The sequence below is a fragment of the Rattus norvegicus genome, chromosome 18 (assembly GCF_036323735.1).
Source record: "Rattus norvegicus strain BN/NHsdMcwi chromosome 18, GRCr8, whole genome shotgun sequence".
Classification (NCBI taxonomy): domain Eukaryota; kingdom Metazoa; phylum Chordata; class Mammalia; order Rodentia; family Muridae; genus Rattus; species Rattus norvegicus.
Window position 1 is genome coordinate 46,812,177 of NC_086036.1, and position 15,644 is coordinate 46,827,820.

Genomic DNA, 15,644 nt, shown 5'->3' on the forward strand with positions numbered 1-15,644 from the left:
TTTCTTGCTTTTGACAAGTAAGCCTGAGCTGTCTCTCAGCATCTCTGCAGTCCGTGTTAGGCAGTTCTTTCAAATGATTATAATCAGGAGCCTCTCAGTGATTTATTTTTAGACTGTGTTTGTTCCAATTTCCTGAGATGGGCAGGGAGCTAACTTTTGTTTACTAATGGTAAATAATTAAGTCAAGTTAGTTTGCTTTTGCAAATTAATCATTATGTCAATTTTATTATTTATCATATTTTGATTGAATGATTAAAATTCATTATGCGTAATGGTACACACTCAGTGGTATGTAAAGGAGAAAAAAAGCTGTGTCAAGAATTACACTACTTCTCAACGTTCGTTATGTCACTCGTGCCACAGGATGAGTTTATCCTCTGGCATATAATGATCATACAAAAATAAAGGAACTCTTGTGACATAAGCCAGATGTGGTGGCCCACTTGTAATGCAAGCCTTGGAAAGCAGAGACAGAAGTCACCAGAGCAAGCTTGATATAAGTAATATCAAGTTTGATTGAGAGACCGGGTCTCAGGGCCTAATGTGGAAGAGTGAGGATGTTTCCAGCATCAACCTCAGATCTTCATATGCACGCACACACACATGCAGTAAATACAAGTCCACATATGTTCACAACACATATGCTCATAAAAGAAATCAGGAAAAGAGATCAAGTGACACACTGGTAACAACAGGCACGGCATTAACTTACTGCTGGGGGAAGATGGCGGGCGATCGTGGTATGTTGATTTTGAATTTTACTCAGGCATTAGTTTTCAATGTACCAGAAGAGGATAATTCTGTGGTGGCTTCTCATCATGATTCTTGTCCATTAAGCCATAGGTGTCTAGTGGGAGCCCCCTAGATTAACTCCTACATGTGACTTAGCTCCATCTGTCCAATCACTTCTTCTAAGTGTACAGTTGTTTGAAAATTAAATTTCAAAGTAAGACTTTCTGTCTTGCCTTAACCATTCCAGACGGATGTGAAAGGGAAATCTCTCATGGTTTCAGTGCCAGGCCTAGTGCTCTGCTCATCCATCGCTTCCCTCCAGTGTGATCACATACCTCCTCCTCGTGTTTGTCAGCTCTGTTTCCTGAAGTATCAGGAAGGGCTCTATCACTTCATATAAATTCCATGTATAGAGTTTTGATAGAGATATTCTGAAAGTTTTCATTAACTCGAACTTTCTAGAAAAAGATGCTAGTGAGGAGACAGCAGCATCTTGCTAACCGAGCTGTTTAATCACATCACGGAACTTTTTCCCTCTTACCACAGTAAAACTATGTAGCTACCAATCCATATATTACATTTTTGAAATTTAAAATTTATTCCCCATTGACTATTTTGCAATGTTGCATATTTTATAATTTTCATCTTAGTATGATCTTAAGTGCCATACCTGTCTATTTTCTTCCAAATGAGGCCCTGTTTTTTTTTAAATAAATCCAATCTTGTTCAAAAAGATAAAACAATATTCTTACATTCTATGATAAAATCATAATCATATTTTAACTAATTTAAAGAATAAATAGTTTGCTAAATCACTACAGTTATTTAAGTTGCTGGGCACAAGGGGACTTTGATTTTATAAGTAACTGAGACTGTGATTACAAGAAGAAACATTGACAGAGCTGTTGAAAGTGAAGCAGAAAACTGAGAGTCTTCAGTAGCCTTACCCTACTTAACACGCACCACAGAAATACTGAGCTGAAGCGGTTTCAGTGGGACCACAGCACTCTGTATTTTAATATATGTAAAGGAAAGTATAAGGTGGGCTTACAAACAAGGAGCATTAACTGTGTTAACATTTGAAAAGGGTTGCAAAACATAATTTACATTTCTCTCCCTTCATCACCTTATGGAGATCTATGCATTTATAATCATTTCCAACACAGTTTGTTAAAGCAAAACAAGGGTAGGTTTTTACTATAAAAACTATGTTCTCAGAAAAAAAAATGGTGCACGTTGAAGCCTTTCAGGGATTTAGCAACAGAGTAGTGGTCATAAAAGATTAATTTTCAAAACCCTTTAGCAGATTTAAATGGCTCTTGGCTCTCTATGATGAAGACTTTCATTGTATCTCAAATTAGGTTTAATTTATTTTTATAAACTCTATCTAGAGTCTCCTGACAGTGAAGACAGATGCCTGAAAAGCCCACTTTATGAGAACTCACATTCTAAATTTCCTCTTTCTCTTTCATCTCATATATTCTGGTTCATTAAATTCAGCATGAAGTTATATTTTAAAATGAAACTCCCAATTCTCCATTATGAATGCTAGAACTAAGGCGCAGGAAGGGGTGTCACAATGCTTGCAAACCCTTATTAATCAAGGATAATGTTCCCATGTGCCTTCACATTCCCGTCATAACCGAGCATAAGCAGGTACTGTCAAGATGAGGAAGACATTCAGAAGATGAGCCGTAGAGCTTCTCAAATGTTTTCACGAACACAAAAATAATGCAGCGCACCCTTCCCACTTGCATCATTTTCCATTATCTTCATTGGGTTTGCTTATCACATTTTTAATGACTCGCTATACAGATCTTTCCGCTTCCTTTATGTTCTGCAAATCCTGGATGCTCACAGCACCCAGGCATGTGCACACATGTCTAGTGCCATCCTGTTACCTCTGGCAAAGGCAAAACTTTTCTGAGCAGGTTGAAGATCCCTGGTCACTTCTGAGTGTTGTCATCTGCCTCTCTATGTCTTTTTGTTTTTATATGGTTCTTTGTTTTGCTTCACGTTCCATTTCATTAACTAAACATTTCCAAATATGCACATTTACACCTATCCCATCCAAGTTAAACTCTACAATGTTAGTTTCTATTTCTGGAACTCTTGTTTTCTTGTCTTTCTCTCCCTTTCCCTCTCCCTCCCCCTCTTCCCCGTCCCTTCCTCTCCCCCTCTTCCCCTCCCCCTTCCCTTCCCCCTTCCCATCCCCCTCTTTTCCCCCCTCTCTGTGTATGTAGATAGATATGCTTCAGGGTAACCTTTCAATCCTTTCTTTATATGTACCTTCAAGTCCAGATATCCCAGAAATTCTTCTCCTGCTTATTTCCTTACTTTTAAAATTAATAAACCAGGAAAGTAGCACCATAAAATGACCTTATGATTAAACAACTGTTGAAATTCTGAATTATAGCCATGCCCCAAAGTTCCGAATAACACTGTTATTAATATCAGCAGTACTAAAAATAGTACTTGAAAATTTGGCTAATGCTATTATTTCTGCCATGTGATTATGTGCTTGGGAAATCAAAAGTATGATTTTTTATTACCCTGAGAAGAAATCTAATATTCTACAAATATTCTAAGAAAATCAAACATATAGTTGTACAACTTACTATTTTTTCTTTATTATAGTCACTAAACATTGGTCTTACTAGAATATTCATGGTAGTATTATCCTAGAGTAGTTTTAATGTAATGCAAGGTATTATTCGTTTGCATTTATCTATTCCTCTATCAATTCACCTATGTATCCATTTATTTATATATTTATGTGTGTACATGTGGAGAACTGAGGACAACTTGTAGGAGTCAGTTTCCTCCTCAAACCATGTGGATTGTGGGAGTTGAATTCAGATTGTCAGGCCTGGGGGGCACAGGCCTTGCAGTAGTTACTGTTCTATTGTTCTGATGACATAATATGACCAAGACAACTCTTACAGAAGAGCTCTTGCTCACAGATATACCATGGTGGGTAGCTTGGGAGCAGACAAGAAGGTATGGTGCTGCAGCAGCAAATGGGAATTTTATATCCTGATCGCTAGGCAGCAGGCAGAGACAGACAGACAGACAGACAGACAGACAGACAGACAGACAGACACACTGGGCCTGAAATGGGACTTTGAAACCTCAAATCTCTATACTGACACATATCTCCACAAGACTACTTCTCCTAGTCATTCAAACCACTACATACTTTTACCTGCAGAACCATTTTACCTTTATGTGAGCATTATTTTAATTATGAATGTGTTAATATTGTAAAGTCATGCAGAGTTACTTTAATATTTTATTTCAATATCTTTATTAAAGATTTATTTCTGAATGTATTATATGTACATGTACCTTCTAGTCTCTAACTATAAGAAAAAACAAGTAAAAAGATGAGAGATTACAAGGATTAGAAGCATGGTTTTACAGCCCAAATTTATTCCTCTGAAATTTATAGATGTATTCAGAACCAAAAAGAAAAGAAAAAGAAAAAGAAGCTATTTTGTGGGTACCATGCTTTGTTATAGTATTTTGCTCTGTTTCATTTATATTTAACATTTATGTATTTAGTATATTTTCCTTGTTCCATCTCTAAAAGCATGAGATTTATTTTTAGGACAGTAGACTTTCACAAGAAAAATATGAAGGCTCATTAATTAATCACTACATCATTCAATGGCACATATGAGGGAGGCATATATGGGAGTTCTAGCGCTGTGTAATAGAATTGAATGTGATCAGGAGGATTGTTTGGAGAAGCAAATAATATGTGGACTAATAGATAAAGATAGTAGGAGAGGAGAGGGAGAAGGTGGAGGGGGAGAGAGAGAGAGAGAGAGAGAGAGAGAGAGAGAGAGAGAGAGAGAGAAGAGTGGTAGTATAGGGGGTGCTGGAGGAACATTGAAGCATAATGAAGCCCAGATAGATAGATAGATAGATAGATAGATAGATAGATAGATAGATAGATAGATGATAGGTAGATAGATAGATGATAAATAGATGGTAGACAGACAGACAGTCAGACAGACAGATAGAATCTGAACCCATGTGGGAGCACATCGTCTAGCATCATTTGAGCACTAGAGCATAGAATAATGCTGAGTGACCAAAGACCACTTGTATGTGACCTCAATCCTATAAGAACTAGTCTTGTTGTCACTTTTTCTTAAGACCAACAGAAAATACTACTTAAAGCTTTTAACGTTTGTGTGTGTGTGTGTGTGTGTGTGTTTGTGTGTGTGTGTGTGTGTATGTGTGTGTACAATACATTTTAAGAAATCTCCAGTGCAACATGAAGAACTGGTTAAATGGAAGTAGGAATTGATTAGGTACAGAAAATCTCTTCGTACTGGTGATGTTTGCAGAACTCCCTTCCCCCTTGGGGCACTTTGATATTAATTGGAATAATAGTGGCAGCTTAATTCATTTTTCATTTGCCCATTTATAAATGCAAAATGATAGAGATTGGTTACAAGTGGCATGCAAGGGACAGGATAATTCAGTATCCTGGAGAAACTAAAAATCTGGTTATGTACAACTGTCAGATCAGGAAGTCTGACCATGTAGGAAAACTGAAGACCCAAACACATCTAAGCTCTCCAGACTTAGCCTCACATTAAGATTGTGATTGGCTCCTCAAAGGAATAAAGTAGCCTTTTCACCTTTAGAGGGTCAACAAGAGATCCTTAGTTCATGGGGCTGCTTGGCTGGGCACTATAAGCTCTGTAGTAAAGAAGTCCAAGGGAAGCAAATAAGCTTTCTTGGCTATAATACTAAAATATATTCCCTGGAATAGAGCTAAACCCATTCTCACTAGAATTGATATAAAATTTTAAAAATTAATGCCAAAACACACAATCAGTCAAAGTGCAGAGAATGTCAGTGAATTGCTCTTCCACAATGGACATCACTGTTACTTCCCTCCCTGTTTTAGGGTTCTCTAGAGGAATGCAACTGGTAGCACATATGCATCTATTAGAAGGGAATTTAGCAGACTGACTGGCCAGCAGCAACTCAGGTAATCCAACAATAGATGACTCCCACTGGCAAGGTTGAAAATCGTGTAGCTGTTAAGTCCATGAGGCTGAATGTCTCAGCAGTTCCATTGTTGTGGAGGCCTGGGGGACTCTGGGAGAGCAGCTGCTCTTCAGTATGTGTTGGAATTGTGAAGATGTTGGTTGCTTCAAACATGAGGAATGAAATGTCACAGCAATCAGGCAGATGAACTTGCCAGGGAACTGAGGACAACAGACAAGCAGTAAATACTCCTTCTTTGATGTCCTTTTATCTCAGCTTTCACCCGAAAACACCATCCAACTTCAGCATAGGTCTTCCTTCCTTCAAATCTTTTCAAGAAAAATCACTGACCAAGATGTCCAGCATCTTGGGTTTTAGTTGGTCGCAGATGTAGTGAAATTGACAACCAATGTAAGCTATGATGTAACTAAGGCTCAGCACACCCTGTGAAAGACCCTAAGAGGCAGAGGTGAGACACTTCTGAACATGACAGGATCTGTACCTTCATGAACTATAGAAGCTGTGGTTGCTTGCACAAGAATAAGGAAGTTAACATTCCTGCATAGAGGACTGGAACTCTTGAGCCACCACCCCAGTGGGTGCTTGAACAGTTGATGGTTTTGGAGCAGTGAAAGTCAGTTTACTATAAACATGTGGCTAGCTCCTGGTAAATAAACCAGACTCTAGTCATTGGCCTCACAGCCAGCAATATATGGGCAATGCAGATTGGTTTCTATATATTATTATTAACAATTTTAAAGGAAACACAAAGTGTAGAGGAGGTGGGAATGGATTTGGAAGGAGTTCATGGGCATAGTAGGGATTGAATATGATTAAAGTACGTCATAGGAAGTGTGGTATGGTGGTGCATGCTTTTAATTCTGGACTCTGAAAACCAAGGCAGCTGAATCTCTTGCAAGTTTGAGTTGAGGCCACCCTGGTTTATTCAATGAGTTCCAGTCAAGCGGAGATTACATCAGGAGACCCTGTTTCAAAAATATGTGTTATCTTGAATGGTTTCCACCATTTATATAATGTGTGGTGTCAAATAAAAGAAATAAGGACAAGAATAAGAATTATCTAATGTAATTATCTTACTATGAGATTTGTGGTGTTTTACGGTGGGAAAAAGACACTCTGTTGCTGTGGACAATGATGGCATAGCTCAGTTGAAATGCCTCAGTGACTGAGTGGTCTACCTAACTAACAACAGAATGGAAATACATGTTTTTCTAGACATCTGAAGACAGCTCTATATTCCAAGGCTCGTCTCCTTGTCTCTGAGCCACTTCAGCCTCTTTTTTCATGCTTGTAACTGAGGTATTTCAGAGACTGAGAGAGAGAGAGAGAGATTCAGATCATGCTTGCCTTTTAAATGTCTTACAGATCCTTTCACATAAATAAATGTAAAAGTTAGACCAAATTGTGGAATAAATTAAATGTTTCCATTTGCTACATTTTTTAAAAGATAAGTACAATTTAGTGTAATTTGACCACTCACAGTGTAATTACTGGGTTTGCTCATGCATAAGAATTCCTTTGCCCTTCCTCAAACGTGCTGTCATCTAGCAGCAAAATACAAAGTTGTGATGAAGAACTATTTACTTTAATCCCTACAGTAGATCATTTGGACAAATAGAAATAGATCATGTGAGTTATGACTACAAATGGAAGGCAGATTAGCTCTCCTTATTAGTGACAGAGAACACTCAAAGCTGCCCCCTGCTTGCTTGTTTTGCAGACTTGCATTCCATCCATCACAGGATGAACCAAGTGCTGTGTCAGTCAGCTTGTGTGCTCAGTAATAACAGTGTCTGGGACGCTGGCATGTGGCCATTCTTATTCTTATCCATGCTTCTTTTAGTAATAATTTTTGTCTCTTATTCATTTTTCCCTTCAGATTTTTACTATAGACCATGGGGTGTGGGTGGGGAGGTGGGGACATCCTCTTGGAGACAGGGGAGGAGGTATGGGATGAGGAACAGCCAGAGGGCAGACCAGGATGGGAGATAATGACTGGAATGTAAAAAAATAAATAAATAAAAAATAGTAAAAAGCATAATTAACCTCTTTGCTTCGTGATTTTAATTAACTAAGATTAGTGGTAATCAGAAAACGTCTGGATACATTTAGAGTTATATTTAATGACAAATGCATGTCTCAATTCTCTCAGTCTTTTGGGAGTTAAACTGAAACTATCTTTATCTAGAGCTTTGGGACAAGTCTGTACTTCAGTCAACAGGGAGAAAGTTCCCCATGTCTCATCAAGCGTCCATCTGCCTTCTCTTCCCTTCCTGTAGTGTCTGTCTTTCTGAGTCATATGGGATTAGTGGGTCTGATAACCATAACAACGAGACATAAACCCTGAAATCATGAGAAGGATGAAATATGTCTGGGTCTCTACTCCATCCCTTTGCTAAGTAAATTGTCGTTTAGTATCTCAGTGTGAAGTCACTGCACGGTGCCAGGCACAACAGAAAGTTAGCATGAAGGGAACACATAAAAACATAGTTCCAGTGTATGAGCTGACCGTTTGATGAAGGAATGGGGCACACTGTGTGGGAAAGAAACCCCGAAATTTTGTGTATTGGGTTTATCTATCGTGTCTTTCCTTTTCTGGATAGTTTTACTTGTGGTGATATAGTTTATGAAGATGATTCCTTTCTATTTTATCATATACTTTGAGCATATTCATCATCTGTATGTTCTCATTCCAAGATTCAATCCCTTACTCTCCCAATAACAACTATTCTTTGCCTATCTTCCCTAATTATCTTACATTGTTCCTGTTCATGTGTGTGTGTGTGTGTGTGTGTGTGTGTGTGTGTGTGTGTGTGTGCGCACGCTTGCAATCAAATATTCAGAAAAAGAAGTGAAGGGCACATTTGTCTTTGTGGAGCTGGCTTATATTTTTAATATAATAATGCCCTCTCACATATATTTTTAGCAGAGGGCAAGATTTTTCTCTATTATGGCTAAATAAGATTCTATTTCGAATTTTCAGTTCATCGTCGTAACCATTCATCTGTTGGTGGGCATCGAGGTTGATGACCCATAACCCGACTGTTTACGATAAGCATGGGTGTGTTATATCTCTGCGGCTTGTTGATTCAGGGTCCTGCAGAAATACACCAGGAAGTGATGTAGATGCAGCATATGGGAGTTCTACTTTTAGCTTTTCACTCCATACTCATTTACATTGTGACTAGACCAGTCTTTGTTCCTCAAGGAGTCTATGAAAGTTCCCTTTGTCCATGCCCCAGCACCTCTTGCGTGTTCTCTTAATGATAGCTATTCTAATTCTAGCGAAATACAATCTCAGCCTATTTTTAATTTGCATTTGTTTTCCTTGTCTTGTTCATGGTTTCAGTGGCAATGCCTTTAGGCTTCCCCCTATTTGAGTAACATTGGCTGTAGGCTTCCCATTTGTAGCTTTACTATTTGAGTGATGGACTTATGTTCCGAGTTCCTTTGGAACTTGTATAACTAAGGATGCTGTACTATGTTCTGTGACATTTTGCCATCTGTTGAGATTCTTAAGAGGCCTGGAATCTATTAATGTGATGTATTATATCTTCATTTCTAGCTTAATTTTAATATGACTTATTTTTCTCTAAGTCTATCACTTTCTTCTAAATTTTACAATTTATTGGACTATAGATTTTCCACATATACCCTAATGATCCTTTGAAACTCACTGGTGTTTGTGGTATGTCTACCCACTCCCAATGTTATTAATTTGAGTCTTCTCTCATTGTCTTGGGGTTAATCTACCTGAATTTTCTGTCTTAATTTCTTTTGTACATGCCACATCCATACTTCGTTGAGCCTACATATTATCCCTGAATATCTGTTTCATTAAGTTGTTTCCTGACCTTTTCATTTGTCTAGTTTGTCTACTATGTTGTAGTATATTATAATCACTATCCCTTAGATTTATTTTTAAATGTAAAATTTCTAGTTATAAAATTTGATCTCATTTTTTATTATACCCTACAGTGTCTTGCATATTGTTGTGATTTTTCATTCAATTATATTATTTTTACATTTTTTTAGTAACCCGTCCATCTTCCAGTAGTCTGGGATTCAATCTCCTTGCTATGGATTCTTTTATGTAGATTGTGCTGTCATGACTACTGCCATGCTCTGCAGAGCTTGGACGCTGTGTCGGACAACCAGGGAGTGAGGAAGGAAGAGACAAACCTGGCACATAGCTGGGATTGGCGTGTTGTGTGCTCTGATGGAGACTCACTAGCATCCTGACTCTCAGTCAATTTATTCCATACCATTGAGCAAAGAGGTGAACTTTTTGAATACCACTGGGCTAGCAGGCAGATTTATTGCATACAGTTGAAAGAGAAGGAAGCCAGTGAGCTAATCTCTATAGGAGATTTCTGTAGGAAGCAGTGTTTGCTTGCAGTCATCAGGAGGTAGACTACGACTGTAGTTGATAGTTACGTGCAGTAGTATTATCTGGAGAGCAATCCTCCCTAACATCAATACCCACACCAGTGGTAGGCTTTGCCATTCATCTACCTGTTTGTTGGCTGGTTTGGAGTTTTCAACAATAATCTCAGTATAGTTTAGAGTTTCACAATGAAAAAAAAGTGGTTAATGCCTTTTTGTGTGTTTATTGTTCACTTATGCTTCTTTGAGAAGTATCTTTTCTGATCATTTTCTACCTTGAGTTTGATTACTTGATTTTATTATTATTTTTTCTTTTTGTATTTTTGTCTGTCAATTCTCTGTTAAATGAATAACTGGTCATATAACTTCTATTATAATGGCTCTTAATATTGTTGAGTTATATTACTACTTTTTGTTACAAGGAAGTTTTGTAAATTGGATGTAGTCTCATGTCAATTATTAATTTAATTTCCTGAGCTTTTATAGCCTTACTAGGAAGTCATTGCTTGTGTAAATACCTTGATGTGTTTTTCCCGTGTGTACTGCCCCCATTTTCAGAGTTTCTGGCCAATTTAAAGTCTTTAATCTATTTTGAGTTGATTTTTATGGAAGAAGGGATATAACGGTCTTCTTCTAATCCTCTATATGTTAATACTCTGTTTTCCTAACACCATTTTGACGGAGACTTTGTATTTCTCTAAGGTACAACTTTGGCAAAGAACAAATATACAGATTCATTTTCTGGGTACTTAGTTCCATTCTAGGTGTCTCTGTGTCGGATTTGGAACAATATTTACTGTATGTTTTGCCACAACTCTAAAGTGCACATTGACATAAGGTGTTTTGTTCATTCAGCATTGCTCTTTTGCTCAGCATTGCCTAGTCTAATCAGAGATGTTTGTGTTTTTGTATGAATCATGGGACTTTTTTTCAGATCTGTGAACATTGTTATTGGTAATAGATGAGGGGTTGCTTTAAACTTGTGGGAAGTCTTTTTATAGTATAGGTATTCTAAAAACGTTATTTTTCCTGACGCTAAATCATCGGAGATCATTATGCTACCTCTGGGATTCTCAACACTGTTTAGATTTCCCATCATTTGGGTGTTGCTGTGTGTGTATATGTTCATGTATGTATGCACATATGTGGACGTGGAAGCCAAAGGTTAATGCCAGGTGTCTCCTCAATAATTCTTTATCTTATTCCTTAAGACAGTATCTCAAATAATTTAGTTAGGCTGGGTGGTCTAACTTAGTGACTCATATGTGGATGAGTCACTAAGAGATTGAATTCAGAGTATATTTGTATGAGAAGCATATTATCAACTGACCTATATCTCTCAAACATTTCTAACACTTTTATATTCTTCCCAGAGGCCATTCTCTGTTCATTAGAATGTAGTATTTTCTTCATTTTCCTGACTCTTCTTATTCACTAGTTTTACAGAAACTTTTCTGCAGTCTTGCTGGCCTCCCTTCGTAAATCCATTTATTACACCTTGTGTTTACTTAATCAGTCACTTTCTAATGGGTATTTAGTTTACCTCTAATTTTTCACTCATATATATTTATTTGCTTATGTATATATTTTGAACTATAACAAGTCTATAGAAAGAAACAAAAACTCTTTAGGAAAATTGTAGGTAGGTTTCTGTACCTATTAACATCTGTTAGTTTCCCTGGAGTAAGCTGGAGCTTTTTTCATAAAAGAGTTATACCAAAGTTCTGTGCCTTACTTAGTTTATATGATATTGGTAACAGTGATAACACTCTTGTTATCACTGATTTTAAAACTGTGTTAGCAATTTACAAATGTAGTTACTAAAATCACAACCAACATTTTACATTATAAACTGTCTTTTCTGGCATTAAACTATGTATCATTTTTAGTATATATTTCTTTAATTTCTATTACTATTGAGGGTTTTATAATGTTAAAAGCTAGGTATGCATCTTTATGTAAATTACTTGCTTATAAGCTTTCTTCCCCCAATTTTCTTACATGGATTTGAACTGGGAATTGTTTATTTACTTACCGAAGTTATCATATGCTATGATTTCTGTCTTTATGAAAGACTTGAGCATATGAATTGTTTCATTTCTCTATTTACCAAAGTTTGTACTGATGCCATGATGTTTATTTCTTTATGAAAGCCTTGAGTTTGCTATTCCTATACATCACCAGCCTTATTTTATCTCTGTAATCTCCTACTCTTCGTTAAAGAAAAGCATTCACTTCTCTCCGTGTAACATAAAATTAAACAAGAATAAAATTATAATTGTTTTCATTCATTATAATGTGCATTCTACATTGTTTTGAGGTATTTATAATTTGTGTGAATATTGGATGTCTACCTATATATAATTTATTAATTTTGGTATCAAAAACAAAAAGTTTCATTATGATATTTTCAAGCATATATCACTGTACGTTTTTCTTGCCCCCTTTCCTTTTTCCCATTATATCCTGATTGCAGTGCCCCCATCTTCCTACCTCCATTTCTCATTCATCTCTGAGAACAGAGAGGTCCCTCCCAGGGAACCAACCCACCCTGGCACCTCACGTTACTGCAGGACAAGGCACAACCTCTCCCACTAAAGCCAGGCAAAACAGCCCAGTGAGGTGAGCAGACTCCACAGGCAGACAAAAGTCAGGGTAAGCTCAACTTCAGTTGTTGGGAAACCTACATAAGACCAAGCAGCACATCTGCTACATATGTGCTGAGAGGGCCTAGGTGCAGCCCTGGATACACTTTGATTGGTGGTTCCATCTTCGGGAGCCCCCAAAGTTCCAGGTTAGTTAACTCTGTTGATCTTCTTGTGGAGTTCTTATTCCCTCCAGATAACCCATTCCTTCCCCCAACTTGTCCATGAGATTTCCCAAGTTCCTTCTAATGCTTGGCTATGGGTCTCTGCATCTGTTTCCTACACCTGCCGGGTGGAGACTTTCAGAGGACAGTTATGCCAGGCTCCTGTCTGTGACTCTAGGTTGACAGATATAAACATAGCCTGAGGCTCCAAGGTAGTTGAAGGAGGAAGGCAGGCCAGCAATGTATCCAAATAGAACTTCTGAGTTTGGTTCAGCACCACCCCCCAATTGGAAATAAAGATGGTAATAAAGTTACTCTTTATTACTCTCCCACTTTTGAAGTAAAGATTATTATCTCTTGATCCCCTCTTCTCTGTTACTGGGTCTTCGGTTCCCCCCACATAGACCTTTCATCTATAATTGCTTAATTTTTGCTGGTCAATAATACTTGATGCCTTCTTGCTGCCCTGTTTGTTTGTTTGTTTGTTTGTTTGTTTTGGTGTCCTATAGTTTCACTGTTGTATATTGAGAAAGGATTTATAGTTTTCTGTTTAAAACTGTGATTTAGCTAGAATGTACTTCTGTTATAAAAATGCATATGAATATACTTTCCCTTCAAATCCTGCTTCTGTCACTACTGGAGCTGACTTTGAAGCATGTGACACTTTATTGCTACACTCTCACAGGGTGCCTGGAGCTCCCTCTCTACCTCCTACCCTGTGATGCTCTTCACTAGCAGGGTTTCCCTTAGAGTTCCCTCACTCGGTTTTCTTTATTGGAGACTCTTTTTCATGCTCTTTCTGAAAGTATGCTTGAATCATTGCTCTTCTGCCAATTAGATCTGTCTTACGTCTCAGGAAGACTGCACCCACTTTATCTCAGGTCTCAGACCCCTTGTAACATCGAACATGCTGTTGATCACACTTTTACTACTTGTCGTCTATGGTCTCTAGGTCCATGTGGATGACAGGTGGTTCCACTCGGTTCCTTGCTTCACAGAAACAGTGTTGGTTTTGGCATTTTATTAATCTGCATTAATAGTCATGCAGGAAATGAGAATGTAGAGATGGAGAGTAGCCAGGACTTATCACAACGTCAGTCTTGAGGCAGTAGCTTTTCATCAGCTTCATGTTTTTCATAATAGATGAGGTTTTTGTTTTCTTTGCTGTAGAAATTTAATGTTACTTTCTCCTCCTCCCCACCCAGGGGAAATCGAGCACAGCCAAAATGAGCAAAGTTGATTTCTTACTTCTTGCATCTATTAGCTGTCTCATAACTGTAATTGCTACATGTATGACGAAAAACTAAAGAATATGTCAGTAACCATATGGTCCTTTATGAGTAAGTCTATTTTAGAATATTTATTTTAGAATAATTGAGCAAGTTCTAAAATCATGTCACACCACCATCGGGGGAGGGGGAATGCTTGTGCTCACATTTGACCAAAATAAACAATCCTCAAGGCATTAATTAATAAATATTTTATGAGCCCTGTAAGTGTTATCACTATTTTATAATTCTATAGGGGAAAACAGTCAAATTCCTCTTGGTCATAAGAGGAGGCAGGATCTACACGAAAAAAAAATAGTATTTCAATACTTATGTTGCTATTCAAAATGTAATTCAAAATTATCTGAATACTTTAAATTTAAGAAAAGCATTTTGGGGACTATTTAATAAATTAAATTGGCATAGAGTTGCAGTAGGAGTAGAAACTCATAAACAAAGATTGACTCATAATTAAGATTTTTTTTTAGATTTGTGACCATTAATTCTATGGGGGGGAATTTCATGAAGAGATGTTACTGTGTGCAAATATTCCATGGCAGGAAGTAAGTGTGCAATTATAAGAGTTTAAAAGAAGGCATAAAGGACATAGTTAAAAGAAAAACAAAAGAGAAAATATTTGGAGTTAAGGGTTTGGAGGATTTTTTTTTAGACTTACAAGTATAATTTTAGGGTAGGACCTTTTTAATTGAAACAAAACTTTGATAACTACATCTACAAAGATCACTTTCAAGAACTACAGAATAGGAGTAACAGAAAGCACAAAACGTTTTAAGTAAACTTATCATTTCATGCTGGGCCTCATTTGTCTGTCCTCAACATGTTTTGGGAGATGTCTTACTTATGGTTTCTATTGATGTGGACAGACACCATGACCACAGCAACTCTAATAAGGAAACATTTAATTGGGGAGGGCTTACAGTACAAAAGCTTTAATCCATAATCATCACGGTGGGAAGCATGGAGGCACGCAGACAGACATGGTGCTGGAGAGAGAGAGAGAGAGAGAGAGAGAGAGAGAGAGAGAGAGAGAGAGAGAGAGAGAGAGAGAGAGAGAGGCAGGCTGGACATAACTTGTAAATCTGAGACCTCAAAGCCTACATTAATTACACACTTCCTCCAACAAAGCCATGCCCACTCCAAGAAGGCCACATCTCCTAACAGTGTCGTTCACAGTTCTCAATGGGCCAATGGGTGCCACTTTCATTCAAACTACCACAGAGGCCAAAAAAGAACAGTCATCTTATTAAAAGTATAGCCACTAGCCAAATTGTTCAGATTATTTTCAACATGGAAGTGATGCTTTGTAACTCCCTGAATGGTAAGAAGATCTGGATTGACCTTTTACTTTTAAACATGGCTTATATTTTAGCATATGAATTCTATCTCTGGTAGTAAGT

The 15,644-nt window shown here is 37.5% G+C and overlaps 1 protein-coding gene across 7 annotated transcripts in view; it reads left to right on the forward strand.

The window, feature by feature from the left end:
- The window catches only part of Prr16 (proline rich 16), a 340,436-nt gene that overhangs the window by 189,361 nt on the left and 135,431 nt on the right, over nucleotides 1-15,644 (forward strand). The window lies entirely within an intron of this gene.